This window comes from Bubalus bubalis, chromosome 12 (genome assembly GCF_019923935.1).
Source record: "Bubalus bubalis isolate 160015118507 breed Murrah chromosome 12, NDDB_SH_1, whole genome shotgun sequence".
In the NCBI taxonomy this organism is placed as follows: Eukaryota; Metazoa; Chordata; class Mammalia; order Artiodactyla; family Bovidae; genus Bubalus; species Bubalus bubalis.
In genome coordinates, this window is record NC_059168.1 from 48,992,605 (window position 1) to 49,010,166 (window position 17,562).

The 17,562-nt window shown below is 42.4% G+C and overlaps 1 long non-coding RNA gene across 2 annotated transcripts; it reads left to right on the plus strand.

Moving 5' to 3' along the window:
- Positions 1 to 10,650: 10,650 nt before the first annotated feature.
- On the plus strand, positions 10,651 to 17,205 carry LOC102408870. Of its 2 annotated transcripts, XR_006543416.2 has the most exons (5): positions 10,651 to 10,827; positions 11,078 to 11,194; positions 11,575 to 11,683; positions 14,488 to 15,085; positions 16,962 to 17,205. It is a non-coding gene; the product is annotated as an uncharacterized LOC102408870 (long non-coding RNA). The 2 variants fall into 2 exon arrangements; XR_006543415.2 differs by lacking the exon at positions 16,962 to 17,205 and having other exon boundaries at positions 14,488 to 15,283.
- Positions 17,206 to 17,562: the final 357 nt, after the last annotated feature.

Below are 17,562 nucleotides of genomic sequence, written 5' to 3' on the forward strand. Positions count from 1 at the left end.
GACTTGAGTGAAATCTCTGAAGAACTGCCAACCCTGCTTACCCTGCTCCCATCCCCTCTTCTTTCCTAAGAAAGCCTTAAAGAATTTGTACCCAAGAGTGGAATGTTTCAATGACATTTAAGGCCCTCCACGTACTTAAAAAAAAACCTCTTTTCAAACGCACAAGCAACACACTCACAAAATTTACAGATTGTTAAACAAATCACTCATAATCCAACAACCTTGACAAAATACTTTTTATTTTTTACTGATCTCCTTCCAGGTTTACCTTTATGAGTACATAGTTTATACCGTGGTCATCAGACCATAACATAATCTTGTATTCTATATTTTCCTCTTAACATATAAAAACGAATACACATTTCAACAAATGTATTCTTCTTAAGGGCTTCCCTGGTGTCTCAGTAGTAAAGAATCCACCTGCCAGTGCAATTTTGATCCCTGAGTTGGAAAGATCCTCTGGAGTAGGAAATGGCAACCTGCTGCAGTATTCTTGCCTGGGAAATCCCATGGACAGAAGAGCCTGGCAGGCTACAGTCCACAGAGTAACAAATGTGTCTGACACAACTTAGCGACTAAAGAACAACAACATTCTTCTTAAGTATTATCATTTGGTAAATCCAGGTCAGATTGATAGCACAGTGAATGGGTACTGAGCTGTATAGGACACTGAAAATCTTCTTGCCCTCAGGACTTCCCTGGCAGTCCAGTGGTTAAGACTGTGCTTCCAATGCAGGGGGCATAGGTTTAACTCCTGGTTGGGGAACTAAGATTCCCACATAACTCAAGGCCAAAAAAAAAAAAAGAAGGAATTTGTCCTTGCCCTCAAGTAGTTAACAGTCTCAGGGAAAAATAAGACATACATATAGGAAACAGCTAGTAATTACATGGAAAGATGTGTGTGTGTATAGATGATGATGCCCTCATAGAAAGCAGGTGTTCTGGGTGGTAGAGAGTTTATCAAGGGTTGGGGAACAGAGGGAAGTCTGCCTCCTCTTGAAGGTGAGAGGGTGATGTGATGAGCCCTGCTGAAGAGGCAGAGAGAAGGGAGGGGAGAGACAGCTCAGATGCGGATGAATGCACAAAGGCACTGAATACAGGAGACATACAATTAGTTTGGGAGCCACTGGGGCAATTAACCCAAGAGGTAGAGAAAGTGACTTTGTCAGGGAGTCGTAGGACCAAAGACACGAAGGTTCTGAGAATGAGGAAGAGAGTTAGAGTTTCCAAGAAAGGGGGCAGAATACAAAATTGACGTGACTTGGATGCCAGAGAGGATTACGGGAGAACGAGTGCTGTTTTCTCATTGGTTTGTCAGAGGTGAGAGTGGTTGCTGCTGTTGTTTTTGAGATAAAGGGCATCTGTCTAGATGTAGCCAGTAGATCTGGGAAGACTTAAGATACTGGGAGCAGGAAGTTGCAGGGAAGATGGCACCAGGCCTTGATGAGGGATGGCATGCTGGGACACAAATCAATGTACAGGTCAAGACTGGACCTCACTCATGGGGTTCACGACTCTATTCCCCCCTAGAGAAGTGCCTGGTGCCGAGGGAGCCCTTATAAATATTGCTTGAATGAGAACTGAATCAAGCGACTTGCCTGGTGGTCCAGTGGTTAAGAATCCCCCTTCCATTGCAGAGGACTCAGGTTCGCTCCCTGGTCAGGGATGCCATCCCACATGCCATGGGGCAACTAAGCCTGAGCACTGCAACTAGAGAGCCCATGAACCATAACTAAGAGAAGCCTGTGCACCACAACAAAGAGTAGCCCCCAAGAGCCACAACCGGAGAAAGCCCAAGTGCCGCAACAAACACCCAGTGAAGCCAAAAAAACCCAAAAAACTGAATCAAGTCTGGTTTTGCAAAATTTTTGTACAAAGTTCATCAAATCTCGATTCCTTCTCCAGGCCTCTGTGTCAGCTCCCTAAAATGGAGTTGTTTTTCCAAGTGCTCCTTGTGGCCCTTTTGAACCGGGTCTGGCCACATGAGTCTCAGTAATCCTGAGCCATGCTGCGACCTGTAAGGATTGGCACTGGGGGATGATGACCTAAGATCCCAGTTAGTCATACTGGCAGCTGCTTCCTGCCTCCCTGCCCTCACTGCCTTCTGTTTGGGCTTTGCTTGGGTGGTAAGAGGCTATTGTCCAGACTCATCAGTTATTACCACTGGAAGGCAGCTTACCCAGTGGCACATGCGCCCTCGTCGTTAGAAGAACTGAGTCAGGCCCAGAAGGGAGCGGGGCTGACCCAAACCCAGGGCTGCCTGGAATCAGCTCACAGGCCAGCCTCATCCATGCAAGAATTTCACAAATATCGCTGAGCCTGTGCTATGTGTCAGGTGCTGCTTCAGTGCTGCAGACACAGCAGTGAGCAAACACCAAACTTCAGAGGTGGGGAGCCCGTTCAATCAACTGGATAAGTAAGGTGGGCGGTGAGAGGAGCCAGGGAAGAGGAAAGGGTGTGGGGAGTGGGTTTTGCGATTGTAGGAAGGTGGTCAAGGAAGGCCTCAGCGAGAAGATGACACCAGAACAGAGTGTGGAACAGGAAGCAGGAGGGAACACGGGGCCATCTAGGTGAAGAGTGGTGCAAAGGCCCTGGGGTAGGAGTGGGCCTGGCATGTTCCAGGAACAGTGAAGAGTGATGTGAGTGGAGAGGAAGAGGAAATGAGCCTGGGACTTCCCTGGTGGTCCAGTGGCTAAGACTCTGCAGGGGGCCTGGGTTCAATCCCTGGCCAGGGAACTAGATCCCACATGCCACAATTAAGAATACTGTGTATGTGCTTAGTCATGTTCTACTCTTCGTGATCCTTTGGACTGTAGTCCACCAGGGTCCTCTGTCCATGGGATTCTCCAGGCAAGAATACTGGAGTGGCTTTCCAAGCCCTCCTCCAGGGATCTTCCCGATCCAGGGATCGAATCTTTGTCTACTGTATTGCAGGTGGAGTCTTTACCCACTGAACCACCTAGGAAGCTTCCAAGAATACTGCATACCACAACTAAAGATCCCCAGTGCTGCGACTAAGACTCGGGGCAGCCAAATAAATAAATATTTTTTAAAGAGAGAGAGAGAAAGAAAAAAATGAGTCCTGAGGGGTAACTGGGACAGAGGGCATAGGGTCTCAGAGTCCCCATGTAGGCCTTTGGCTTTAAAAAAAATTGAATTAATTTGCATTGGAGTATAGTTGCAGTACAATGAATCAGCCATACATATACATATACCCCTTCCCTTTTGGACTTCCCTCCCATTCAGGTCACCACAGTGCTTTAAGTAGAGTTCCCTTTGCTATACAATATGTTCTTATTTGTTATCTATTTTTTACACAATATCAATAGTGTATATGTGTCAATCCCAATCTCCCAATTCCTCCCACCACTACCCCCCCAGGCCTTTGGCTTTTATTCTTCCCACTCACTGCCCACTGTCTAATTCACGACCCTGTCTTTTCCTGTCGACTCTCAAGGGTGCTGGGACGCCTGTAGGCAGAGAGGAGAACGGGGCAGGCAGCAGAGCTCTTGAAAGCAAGGAGCAGTGGCGTGGGCAGCTGCCTGGGCCACCTGTGCCAAGCCCGTCCCTATGCCCCTGCTCCGGATGTCTTTAGGCAGACAGGAGAGAGTGGCTCCCCATTTCAGGATAAGGAGAAAAAGCACAGATGCAGAGCCAAGCCAAACCAATCGAGGATGCAGCATCCTTGACATGTTGGAGGAGAACAAGCTCATAGCCGAAGCCAGAGCAACAGGCTGAGGCAGACCCCAGCAGTGCCCATGCCTTGCCTTGGCTGAGTGAAGAATGCTGCTGCTGCTGCTAAGTCGCTTCAGTCGTGTCCGACTCTGTGCAACCCCCTAGATGGCAGCCCCCCAGGCTTCACCGTCCCTGGGATTCTCCAGGCAAGAACACTGGAGTGGGTTTCCATTTCCTTCTCCAATGCATGAAAGTGAAAAGTGAAAGTGAAGTCGCTCAGTCGTGTCCAACTCTTAGCGACCTCATGTACTGCAGCCTACCAGGCTCCTCCGTCCATGGGATTTTCCAGGCAAGAGTACTGGAGTGGGGTGCCATTGCCTTAGAACCAGATATATTCATGTAGAAAGTGTCTGGCAAACACTTATGTCCAATGGCAACCATTTTATTAGCTTAGTCTTCTAATCTCTAGCGTCCCATGTTTCCTGTCAGTGATCCATACGCACATAAATGAGGCTCCTGCTCCAACTGGTTTGTCAGGGACCAGTGTGGATGCCAGGCCTTGGATGAGCAGCCCTGGGGTGATTACTACTGTAGGTTTAGAGCAAGCTCCCGCCTGTCAGGGAGCCCACTGCCCACAAGAAGCTGTTACATGCCCTGGGCGCAGGGGCGCACAGAGCCAGTGGGCAGATTTGTTTCCCTGGTCATCTCAGTCCTTCCTGGTGACCATGCCCTCTGCTCTTTGATGACCTGAGAAATGGCTGGGTAAAGCTGGAATGAAGGGCCAGAACCTTGTAGAGTTTGGTCAAGCTGATCTTGACCCCTGGCTCTGGCTGTAACCCTCACCTATGTTCTCTCTTCCATCCCCCAGGAGGGTCCTATCCAGGAATTAAGGCCAACAATCACTTCTTTTCTACCTTCTAGGCGCTTTATCTGGGGCAGGAATATTAAGATTGATAAGGCACGAACCTTCTCTTCAGAAATTTGGACCTATTGTACGTGTGTGTGTGTGTGTGTGTGTGATGCACACATGTGTGTATATGCTCATTATCTCACACATGCTTGTGGGAGGCCACCTGGGATATTAGTAGGAAGAATCCTGAACGTGAGTGAGGTGGCTTTGTCCCAAGCCCCCGGGGGCCTTTGAGTCTACCATTTATCTTCTTGAAGTCTTGGATTCCATTGCTGTTCAGCAGGGATAATGAAGCTTGCCCTGTCTGCATCAGAGTGCTTGTTGGGAGAATGAGATGGGGCAATGTCAATAAGTGATAAAGTACTAAGTACACTCAGGGGACTGCATTGGGAGCAGGGAATCTTAACCACTGGACCATCTGGGAAGTCCCTTGTTGTTCAGTCTCTAAGTTGTGTCCGTCTCTTTGCAACCCCATGGACTGCAGCATGCCAGGCTCCCCTGTTCTTCACCATCTCCCAGAGTTTGCTCAAACTCATGTTCATTGAGTCAGTGAAGCCACTCCAACCATCTCATCCTCTGTCGCCCCCTCCTCCTGCCTTCAATCTCTCCCAGCATCAGGGTCTTTCCCAGTGAGTTGACTCTGCATCAGGTAGTCAAAGTATTGGAACTTCAGCATCAGTCCATCCAATGAATATTCAGGGTTGATTTTCTTTAGAATTGACTGGTTTGATCTCTGTATTGTCCCGGGGACTCTCAAGAGTCTTCTCCAGCACCATAGTTCAAAAGCATTGGCAGGTAGCTTCTTAACCACTGGACCACCAGGGAAGTCCCTAGCCTCCTATTTTTGCATTAAGATACTTAGTCTTTCCATATCATGTCACCAGTTCCCTATACTAAATCCCCTCTGCTCAAATAGAGGACTTTCCATTTGCTTGAGTGGATCTTTGCTGATATTCAGACAAAATGACTCTAGAGCCCATAGTCTTATTAATCTTTTCAGATGAGAAAACTGACTCAGACTTACCTCAGGTTGTAAAACCTATGAACTACAAAGAAAAAAGCCAAGAAAAGTTGGGGAGAGAAAAAAAATGAGAGGCTGTCCTTTTAGATATCAAAATATACCTTGAAGCTGTAGTAATAAAAACAACATTTGCAGACATAGAATCAGTAGAATAAAACATTGGGACAGAATACAATCCAGAAATAGCTATGAGAATAAAAGAATATTTTACTTGTAAAGGAAACATTTCAAATAAATGAGGAAATGCTGCTGGAGGGATTAATTCACCCATAAATTCGAGAAAAGACCCCAAATAAGTTCCAGATGGATTGAGGAACTAAGCCATATGAAAGTACTAGAAATAAATACAGGAGAACTTTTTTTTCTGTTTTAATCTTGTGATTAGGAAAGCTCTTTCCAAAGAAAATTGAAAATACAAAAAAGCATGAAAGGATGAAGTTGACAGGCTTACAGTTTGTATAACAATTTAAAATATGAAATTTTGGTGTGGAAAAGAACTCGGAGATCTAAATAAGTTTTGCCTAATTAGTGCAGTGTGGAATCACTGAAGTGATCTGAAAATGGGAAGGGAAGCTGGAACTGGATTTCTTGGGTTCTTTTCCTGTTCCTTGAATGGGAGGAACTGTACATTTCTATCCAGCGGTTCATCCAGCTTAAGGCACAAGGAGTCACCTCACAGAGGTGGGGAGCTCCTACCTGTGCCCTCATGGGCAACTTCCCCTGAGCTCTTAAGCTGCAAAAAATGAGATAAGCTCAAGCCAAAAATACTTGGAAAGTAGAGACGAAGAGGGCAGAAATTCTGTACTCTTTTAAAAGAAAGTTATCCACTTGGCCTATTTATTAGATCATGAGTACTTGGGAAAGGACTACAGAAGGTTCTGATTAATGGATCAGTGGGCATCCAAAGCAGATGGGCAAGAAGACATCACTCAGAGCAGGGGAAAAGCTAGATGGAGTACTTAGTTCTTAATCAGTTTATATTAAGAAATGTGATGCTTTTCTTCCTATGTTGTAAACTGGGTCTTTAAATGGTTTAAATTATTTTGCTTCTAGTTTATCATTTCCCACTTTATTATTTTTCTGAATTAGAGTTTTTCTTTATATTATTTACATACATACAGCAACAAGTAAAGTAAGTTCAAATGTTGGCGGTTTCTGGTTCAACTGTTAACTGGCCATTTTATCCCAATTCAGAGCACTGGACTTTTTGTCAAAATGTGATTTGTCCTGAGATTTGCCACCTTTGTGGATTTATTTTTTGAAATATTCAAATAATGAGGCTTGTTTTGTTTCAGAAAAATGGAAAAAGAATATGGTAGATCTATAGGTTCGATCCCTGGGTTGGGAAGATCCTCTGGAGAAAGGCATGGCAACTCACTCCAGTATTCTTGCCTGGAGAATCCTATGGACAGAGGAGCCTGGCGGGCTACGGTCCATAATGTCGCAAAGAGTCAGACATGACTGAAGTGACTTAGCACGCACACATTGTGAGATGACATATGTTTTGTTTGTGGGTTGATGATGTGTGTGGTACAATATACATAACATAAAATTTACCAATTTAACCCTTTTAGATTTATAGTTCATTGCCATTAAGTATATTTATAGTGTGCAATCAACAGCACATGCATATCCAGAACTTTTTCATCATCCCAAAGTGAAACTCCAAATCCATCAAATAGTAACTCCTCATTCTCCCATCCATCCCCTGGCAACCACTATTGTACTTTGTGTCTCTATGAATTTGACTACTCTAGCTGTCTTGTACACATAGAATCAAACACTATTTGTCCCTTCATGACTGACTTATTTCACTTAGCACAGTGTCTTCAGGCTTCATCCATGCTATAGCATGTTAGAATTTCCTTCCTTTTAAAGGCTGAAGTTCCGTATTCCATTGTATGTATTGCATACCTGGTTTTTTCATTCATCCACTGATGGGCACTTGAGTTGTGTCTGCTTTTTGGCTATTGTGAATAATGCTGCTATAAACGTGGATCTATGAATATCTCTTTGAGTCTCTGCCTTCAATTCTTTTGGGTATTTACCTAGAAATATTTGTAGTTTTTAGTCACTAAATTTGGGGGTAATTTCTTACATAGGAATAGATAACTAATAGAGGAGCAAATTTGAGAGATACCACAAACAGAAATTTTTAGCCCAATATTTTATTATGAAAACTTTCCAATGTACAGAAAAGTTGAAATAACTCTTCGGTGAACATGCATATATCACCACCAAGGTTAAACTACTAATAGTTTGCTATATGTTCTTTGTAAACTAGATTAACTCAAATGTAATTGCTGTTCTTATAGATTTAAAATGAAGTAATATTGGCAAATGTCATATTATTAAATCTTGTATCTTTTAATATTTTTCTGAACCATTTGAAAATGTGTTGCAGACTTCATGATATTTCATCTCGCAATACTTCAGCACTGGGACTTTCCCAGTGGTTCAGTGGTTAAGAATTCACTTTGCAATGAAGGGGGCAAAGTTTGATCCCTGATCAGGGAACTAAGATACCACATGACACAGAGCAACTAAACCAGTGCACTGCAACTAAGACCCAAATAAATAAATAAATAATAATAAGGATTATTAAATAAATAAATAATTATCATGAGCCAAATAAATAAATATCAGGAAAAAAACACTTAAGTATCTCCTAAAAATCCTTAAGCATCCTCATAAATAAACACCATCATCACATCAAAGAAAATTATCCTAATATCACCTGAGAAAATTCCTTAATGAAATTTAGTATATATATACTCCATATTCAAATTTCTCTAGTGGTCCCTGAGATGTGTTCTGTAGCTGAATTTCAAAACGAGAAAATACAGTTTATTACTACATTTGGTAATTACATCCTTTCAGTCTCATACATACTAATTCTAAAAGAAAGATTCTCAACCTTGTGTCCATGGTCTTCAGGGGATCTCTGAGAGTCCTGAGAGTTAATACAAAATTGTGTGTGTGCACGAACATGCTTGCAAATGTGAGGGTAGATTAGATTCTCTAAGTGACGGTACACCAAAGGTTGAGAATTCATGATGTAAAAGTAGTAGATAATTGACTTGAAGAGGGAGAAAAGCCAAACACCATGACTGAGCAACAGTCCACCAGGAGGCTGCTTTTGGGGAGAATGACATGTCTTTGGACAAATAACAACCTCTTTGTCCATCTCTGATTTGCAAATAATAATATTGGTCTGCTTACCTCAGTAGAAGGTGCGTGTGAAAATACTTTGCACATCAGAAATGGCTCAGAGGGACTTCCCTTGTGGTCCAGGGGTTAAGAATCCACCTGCCAATGCAGGGGACACAGGTTTGATCCCTGTCCAGGAAGATTCCACATGCCTCGAAGCAACTAGGTCCGTGTGCCGCAACTACTGAGGCCTGCACTCTAGGGCCCATGCTCTGCAACAGGAGAAGCCACCGCAATGAGAAGCCCGTGCACCCAACTGGAGAGTAACGCCCGGCTCACTGCAACTAGAGAAAGCCTGCTGGTAGCAATCAAGACCCAGCACAGCCAAATAAATAAATACAGTTTAAAAAACAAAAGAAATGGCTCCGAGATCATCAAAAAGCTATGCAACATTAGTTACTGAAACTACAGAGAATTCAAGAAATCTGAAATCTTTCCATTCTTTTTTTTTTAATCTGTTTTATTTATTTATTTTACTTTACAATATTGTATTGGTTTTGCCGTACATTGACTTGGAATCTGCCATGGGTGTACATGTGTTCCCCATCCTGAACCCCCCTCCTAGCTCCCTCCCCATCCCATCCCTCTGGGTCATCCCAGTGCACCAGCCCCGAGCACCCTGTATGGTGCATTGAACCTGGACTGGCGATTCATTTCACATGTGATAATTTACATGTTTCAATGCCATTCCCCCAAACCATCCCACCCTCGCCCTCTCCCACAGAGTCCAAAAGACTGTTCTATACATCTGTGTCTCTTTTGCTGTCTCGCATACAGGGTTATCATTACCATCTTTCTAAATTCCATATATATGTGTTAGTATACTGTATTGGTGTTTTTCTTTCTGGCTTACTTCACTCTGTATAATAGGCTCCAGTTTAATCCACCTCATTAGAACTGATTCAAATGTATTCTTTTTAATGGCTGAGTAATAATCCATTGTGTATATGTACCATAGCTTTCTTATCCATTCATCTGCTGATGGACATCTAGGTTGCTTCCATGTCCTGGCTATTATAAACAGTGCTGCGATGAACACTGGGGTACACGTGTGTCTTTCAATTCTGGTTTCCTCAGTGCGTATGCCCAGTGGTGGGATTGCTGGGTCATATGGCAGTTCTATTTCCAGTTTTTTAAGGAATCGCCACACTCTTCTCCACAGTGGCTGTACTAGTTTGCATTCCCATCAACAGTGTAAGAGGGCTCCCTTTTCTCCACACCCTCTCCAGCATTTATTGCTTGTAGACTTTTGGATAGCAGCCATTCTGACTGGCGTGAAATGGTATCTCATTGTGGTTTTGATTTGTATTTCTCTGACAATGAGTGATGTTGAGCATCTTTTTATATGTTTGTTAGCCATCTGTATGTCTTCTTTGGAGAAATGTCTGTTTAGTTCTTTAGCCCACTTTTTGATTGGGTCGTTTATTTTTCTGGAATTGAGCTGCAGGAGTTTCTTATATATTTTTGAGATTAATTCTTTGTCCGTTGCTTCGTTTGCTATTATTTTCTCCCATTCTGAAGGCTGTCTTTTCACCTTGCTTATAGTTTCCTTTGTTGTGCAGAAGCTTTTAATTTTAATTAGGGCCCATTTGTTTATTTTTGCTTTTATTTCCAATATTCTGGGAGGTGGGTCATAGAGGATCCTGCTGTGGTTTATGTCAGAGAGTGTTTTGCCTATGTTTTCCTCTAGGAGTTTAATAGTTTCTGGTCTTACGTTTAGATCTTTAATCCATTTTGAGTTTATTTTTGTGTATGGTGTTAGAAAGTGTTCTAGTTTCATTCTTTTACAAGTGGTTGACCAGTTTTCCCAGCACCACTTGTTAAAGAGATTGTCTTTTCTCCATTGTATATTCTTTCCTCCTTTGTCAAAGATAAGGTGTCCATAATCTGATTACTACCCACATTGCGGCGAGGAGAGAACGTCAGTTGTCTTAGGCCAGTGTTCTGCAGTTTCCTGTCTAGGCATGTTCTGGATGACAGAACCAGGAAAGGGTCTGGACTCTTGATTGGGGTAAATATTAATACCTGTCCATTCACACATCAGTTGCTCTTACATCGTCTGGCTGAGGGTCTGCCTTACAGCCTGGGATGGACTCCTGCCTAGAAATAATTGGAGTGGGAATAAGACAGGACTTGTTACTCCCAATGGAGCCTTTTCTCAGAGACTTAACTTCCCTCTCTCACCAGAGGTAGCCTGTACAAGTTGCTTCAATACCCTTTCTATGGGAAAAGGTAATCTTATCTTTCTATGCTTCCTCCAGAGGCTGTGGACTATTGAGAAATTTATAAGAGAATTTGTGCCCAGGCCAATCTGGGTGTGGGGAAAGGGCTGGAATCAGGACCCAGACTTCCTTGGCCAGCTATTTCAAGCAAGTAAGGTAAGAATAATGAATACCAAGTGGCCCATGAAAACTGGAACCCTGGCCCAATAGAGGTTGCAGTTGAGGAGAAAGAGCTATAAAGCCATAATGATCTCTATTTAAATGAAAACACCCTCTTTATTGATAATAAACTTAGGAAGAAATTTTCCTTAGTTGGGAAAATTCCTAACAATACTTCCCTCGAGTTCTGTGCCAGCTTTTGTTCTCAAATGCCAGGTGTGAATTTCTCAATGTAAGATCTTTCTAAAACATGGCAAGTTTAAACACAGCCATTCTCCTCCTGCTCACTTCTAAATTCTGCCTTATGTTCTCAAAATGGTTAAGATCTTTTAGATGGTGGCAATTAATCTTTCAATAGCCTTCTGTTTAATTGCTAGGAACTTGACAAACTATGTGATCCTTATAAAACCTCTGACGATTTGGGAGCCAGTGAGAAGATGAAGCCCAACAGATGTGATTTGGGATTAGCTGCTGACCTAATAGCTGGTAAGCTCTTTAATATCTCTAAGATTTGCTGTTGTCACTTGTGTAAAAGGGGGACTCAAAAGTTGCTCACCAAACACATTTTGAATGTTTACCACATGCCAGGCACTGTTCTAGGCACCAGGGAAGGCTCCACGAGGAAACATGACAGACGTACTCTCTGCTCTCCTTGACTTTATCACGGCATGTGAATACTGAACTAAAGATTGTATAATTAAGTTTATAGTTAAGATTATATAATACCAATGGCAATAACAACTACCTCAGCAGATGTTGTGGGGATTAAAAGAGTCAGTCGGGCAAATTCAAGACTGGTGTCATAATACTAGTTATTAGTTTTCCTAACAATCCTAATTAGTGTAAATATGTGTTGGGTATTAGTTCCTCTCCTGTTTGGGGGCGTATATTTAAGTGGTTAAAAGTAACAGCTACTACGTGACTTAGATGTGTGTTACCCTTATAGGAAATGGGAAGACAAACATTCCTCCTAGTGTTAGGGACGTGGTCTCCCCATCTTAAAGAAAGAAGCTGAACTAGCTGCTCATTGCTGTCAGGAAGAACAGTTTTAATATTAACATTAACTAGTGTTAGTTGCTCAGTTGTGTCTGACTCTCTGCAACCCCATGGACTGCACCCTGCCAACCTCCTCTCTCCATGGAATTCTCCAGGCAAGAATACTGGAGTGGGTTGCCATTCCCTTCTCCAGGGGATCTTCCCAACCTAGGGATCAAACCCAGGTCTCCCACACTGCAGGTGGACTCTTTACCATCTGAGCCACCAGGGAAGCCCCACAGCCTAGCCCTGGGAGTAGAGGATGTGGGCACAGAACTTTGCAAATGGTCTCTGAATCCTGATGCACTACATATTCTATGTAGAATGAAAACGTATTGTGCCTACATATGGCCATTACTGTAATTATAGATGCTGATGTGATTCATACAATACAGATTGCTTTAAGTGAATTCCTGAAGTCTTACTAGCATTTTTTTCATTATATATTTTTTCAGTCAGATCTTATCCTGCCTCTTTCTGGCTTAAACCCTTTAACACCTCCTCATTGCATGGGATAAAGTCCACATTCCCTCCCCAGCACTGCCCTGCCGACCTCTCTTGTTAACTGCTCCACCCCCACCCCTGTCTATTCACTAAGCTCTGACATGCAGGCTCTTCTGGGCCACGACTTAGAGCCTTTGGCGCTCAATTCACAACTTGTTCTGGCATGAACAGATCCAGCTTCTGAGTAGGGAAAGGTATCAGTGACCCTTCCCACAGGCGTCATGTCATTTTGGGGTGGTTATGGGTCCACTCAGGCCCTGGATCAGCAGGCCTTGCCTTGGGTCAGTCAGTTCTCCACAGACCACCTCTTCTCCCTGGCTCCTGTTCTACTCACTGTACCCCTTTCCCTCTGGGAGTCAGCAAGGCCCAGACGAAGGTTAAAAGTGTTAGTCGCTCATCACTATTTGTCGTTTAGTTGCTCAGTTCAGTTCAGTTCAGTCGCTCAGTCATGTCCGTCTCTTTGGGACCCCATGGACTGTAGCCTGCCAGGTTCCTCTGTCCATGAAATTCTCTAGGCAGAATACTGGAGTGGGTAGCCATTCCCTTCTCTGGGGGAGCTTCCCGACCCAGGGGTTGAACCACTAGGGAAGCCCCAGGTGGAGGTGAGGTCCTCTTAGCTTCTTCCTCTGTCACTGTTGCATCAACACTCCAAACAAATACACAAGCCATCTTCCAATGAAAGCCATTTTCCGTTCAAGAGTTTCAAAACTAAGCCATTTGGAAGTCAGAAACTTCTTGATGTCACTTTTCCATAGACTCTGTCTACAGTGTTAAATGGAAATCCAAGGTTCATAATGCCCTGTGCCTTCACACACTGTGTATGTGAGTTATTCAGATCCCTGGAGAGAGGAGTCACTGATAAAACATGTGGGGGAAGCATTTTTTAGTTCTCTCCTCACCCTTAAAACCCTCCGAAGAGTGAAAAGAAGCACCTCGATTTTTAAATGATAAGGAATAGAAGAAAGCAATCTCTCCATTTTTTAATGAAATATTATGTTAACAAAAGAATGTACTTAACATATATGTACAGTTTAACAATAACAATAAAATGTGCCTGCCAACCAGCTTTAAAAATCCAATTTAACTAGTGCTTTAGAAGGTCCTATGTGGACTTCCCCAGCCACACCCCTTTTTTTCCTCTCTCCAGGCAGTAACTATTTTGCTGAATTTTTACTTAATCATTCCCTTAGTTTTCTTTAGAAGCTTACTCTTTTTCTTTTTTTTCTCTCTTTATTAAGTTTTTTCTTTCCCTTTTTTAAATTGAATTATAGTCACACAATACTACTTAAGTTACAGCTGTACAATATAGTGATTCACAATTTTTAAAGATTATGCTCCATTTATAGTTATTATAAAATATTTGTTCTATTCCATGTGTTGTACAATATATCCTTATAGTTTATTTTACACATAATAATTTGTACCTCTTAGAGTTTTACTCTTTATGAATATTTTCCTTTGCAATATATTTTAATTTGGGAAAGTTTTTGCATTTTATTGAACTTATATGGTATATATTCTTCTTGTGATTTACTTTTTTTCACTCAACAGTATGTTTTTGAGACCCATCTATGCTGCTGTGCACACCTATATAGTTCACTCATTTTTTACTGACAGATTGTATTGAATTGTATGAATTCAACAATTGTGTTGAATATGTTCTGAATTGTATGAGTATGTGTATGAATAAGAATTGTATGAATATGTGTACTTATCTATCCTCCTGATATCAGTCATTTGTACATTTCCAGCTTTTTGCTATTCAGTACTGAACACTCTTGTACCTGTCTCCAGCTTCAGTGACATAAGGAAGCTGTATACTGCCAAGTAAAGGCAAGGCTCATCTTAATGGTCCCATTGTTTAGAACCATAAGGTGAGCAGCTGGAAAGACTCCAGAGAAGTAACTCCACCTTGTAGGACACAGGAATTGGGGAAGAGGAAGTAATGGAGAAGCCATGCATAAGCACCATAGTAATTATTCATGTACCTGACTCTTAGCTGAGGGGACCTGCTGGGAGGAGGGGAGATGGGAGTGGGAAATGAGGGAACAGTATGGGAAAATCTGCTCTATACTGAATGTTTGTGTCCCTTCAAAGTGCATGTGTTGAAACCCAGTCCCCAGTGTGCTGATATTTGGAGGTGGGACCTTTGGGAGGTGATTAGGTCATGAGGGTGGAGCCCTCGTGAATGAGATTAGTGCCCTTATAAAAGAGACCCCAGAGCTCCCCCACCACTTCTGCCCTGTTGGACATAGTGAGAGGACAGCGGTGTGTGCACCAGGAAGCAGGCTCTCACCAGACGCTAGATCTGCTGGTGCCTTGATTCTGGACTTCTCAGCTTCCAAAACGGTGAGCAATGTTTGTTGGTTAAGCTACCCAGCCTATGATATATATATATTTTGTAGCAGCCCAAACAGACTAAGACAAAGCCTGTCTTTGGGAGTGTTACCACACTGATTCCCTTAATCTTGAAAACTAGGAAGAAAACAAATTTGCTGATACCATGTTTAAGAGAAAAGGTCAGTTTAAAACTGTGGTCTGTCCAGATCCCTTGCCTCATCTTTTTCTAAACTAATTTTTAACAAATAGCTGGTCTCTTTCAAAGATGAGCCATGACCAGAAAGACATGCATAATTAGTGCAACTTCTGGTTAAACAAACTGGAAACTTGTTTATAGCCTTCCCTCCCCCAAAACCCTACTAAAATGATACTAAAGGAATATAAAAGGGCCTAACCCCTACAGGAGTCAGGAGATATCAGGAGAGAGGAGATTTCAACCAGCTTTTAGATGGAGTAGAGAGAGGCACCTAAATCAGCCCAGTGGAGGAAGAGTGTGTTTTAACTGTCTGCTGACCCCATGAAGCAGTACTGTGTAAAGTGGGTCAAGAGACATAGGGTGAAAACAGCTGAACATTAAGTTATATCAAAGGCCCCTTCATCCACCCCTTAAAGCAAAGTAACTACCAGACCAAGCAGGAAACTGTAGATTCAGTGTATAGAAACTAAATCTGAAAGATGTTGCTGATGTCATGTAGCATTAGAAACACAGAGATTAAGAATATGTCTGCCCTATTGTATGATTCAGCAATTACGCTACTAGCTGTATGCCCAAGAGAATTAAAAACATATGTCCAGGGCACCCCTGAAGGTTCAGTGGTAAAGAATCTACCTGCCAATGTAGGAGACACGGGCTTGATCCCTGATCTGGAAAGGTCCCACATGCCTTGGAGAAACTAAGCCCGTGCACCACAACTACTGAGCCTGCTCTAGAGCCCAGGAGCCTTAACTACTGAAATCCATGCACCTTAGAGCACGTGCTCTGCAATAAGAGAAGCCACTGCAATGAGAAACCCAAAACCTAGAGAATAGCCCCAACTCACTACAACTAGAGAAAGGCCCGAGCAGCAACAAAGACCCAGCACAGCCAAAAATAAATAAATAAAAATTTAAAAAAGAAAAATACATGTCCAGGGGAGGGGAGAGATACATTGGAAGACTGGGATCGACAAAAGCACACTACTAATACAAGGTAGGTAACTAATAAGGACCTACTATATAGCACAGGGAAGTCCCCCTCAATATTCTGTAATGACCTATATGGGGAAAGAATCTTAAGAAAAAAGTGATATATGTAGATGTATAACTGATACACTTTGCTGTACAGCAGAAACTAGCACAACATTGTAAATCAACTATACTCTAATAAAAATTTTTTAAAAGTCCTTGCAAAAACTTGTACACAAATGTTCAGAGCAACATTTTTGTAATATCCAAGAAGGTGGAAACAACCCAAATGTCATCAGCTGATGAATGGATAAGCAAAATGTATATGTATATTAATACAATAAAATATTATTTGGCCATAAAAAGAGTTAAGTGCTGATACATGCTACAATGTGGGGGAACCTTGAAAATATTATGTCAAATGAAAGTGGCCAGTCACAAAGGACTACTTATTATATAATTCCACTTATACGAAATGTACAGAATAGGCATATAGAGACAGACAGTGGATTAGTGGTTGCCAGGAGCTAGGAAGACAGAAGAATGGGAAGGATGCTGCTAATTGATATGAGGTTCCTTTTTGGGGTGATGCACATGTTTGGAAATAGATAGTGGTAGTTGTACAACTTGGTGAATATACTAAAATCCACTGAGTTATACAGTTGTGAAGTACAGAGTTGTACATTTATTTATTTATGATTTTCAATGTTGCTCCATACAGCACGTGGGATCTTGGTTCCCTGACCAGAGGTCAAACCTGCACCCCTAAAATTGGAAGCATGGAGTCTTAACCATTGGACCACCAGGGAAACTCCACAGAGGTGTACTTTTAAATGATAGATTTAATGGCATGTGAATTATTTCTATAAAGAAAGCTAAGTGCCAAAAAATTGATGCTTTTGAACTGTGGTGTTGGAAAAGACTTTTGAGAGTCCCTTGGACTGCAAGGAGACCAAACCAGTTAATCCTAAAGAAAATCAGTCCTGGAAGGACTGATGCTAAAGCTGAAACTCCAATGCTTTGGCCACCTGATGCAAAGAACTGACTCATTTGAAAAGACCCTGATGCTGGGAAAGATTGAAGGCAGGAGGAGAAGGGGATGACAGAGGATGAGATGGTCAGATGGCATCACCAACCCAATGGACATGAGTCTGAGTAATCTCTGGGAGTTAGTGATGGACAGGGAAGCCTGGCGTGCTGCAGTCCATGGGGTTAGAAAGAGTTGGACTGAGTGACTGAACTGAACTGAATTATATCTCAATAAAAAAGAGACAGAGTGAGAAACTAGGAGATCCTTCACAACTTTAGCTTTAAATCTAGAG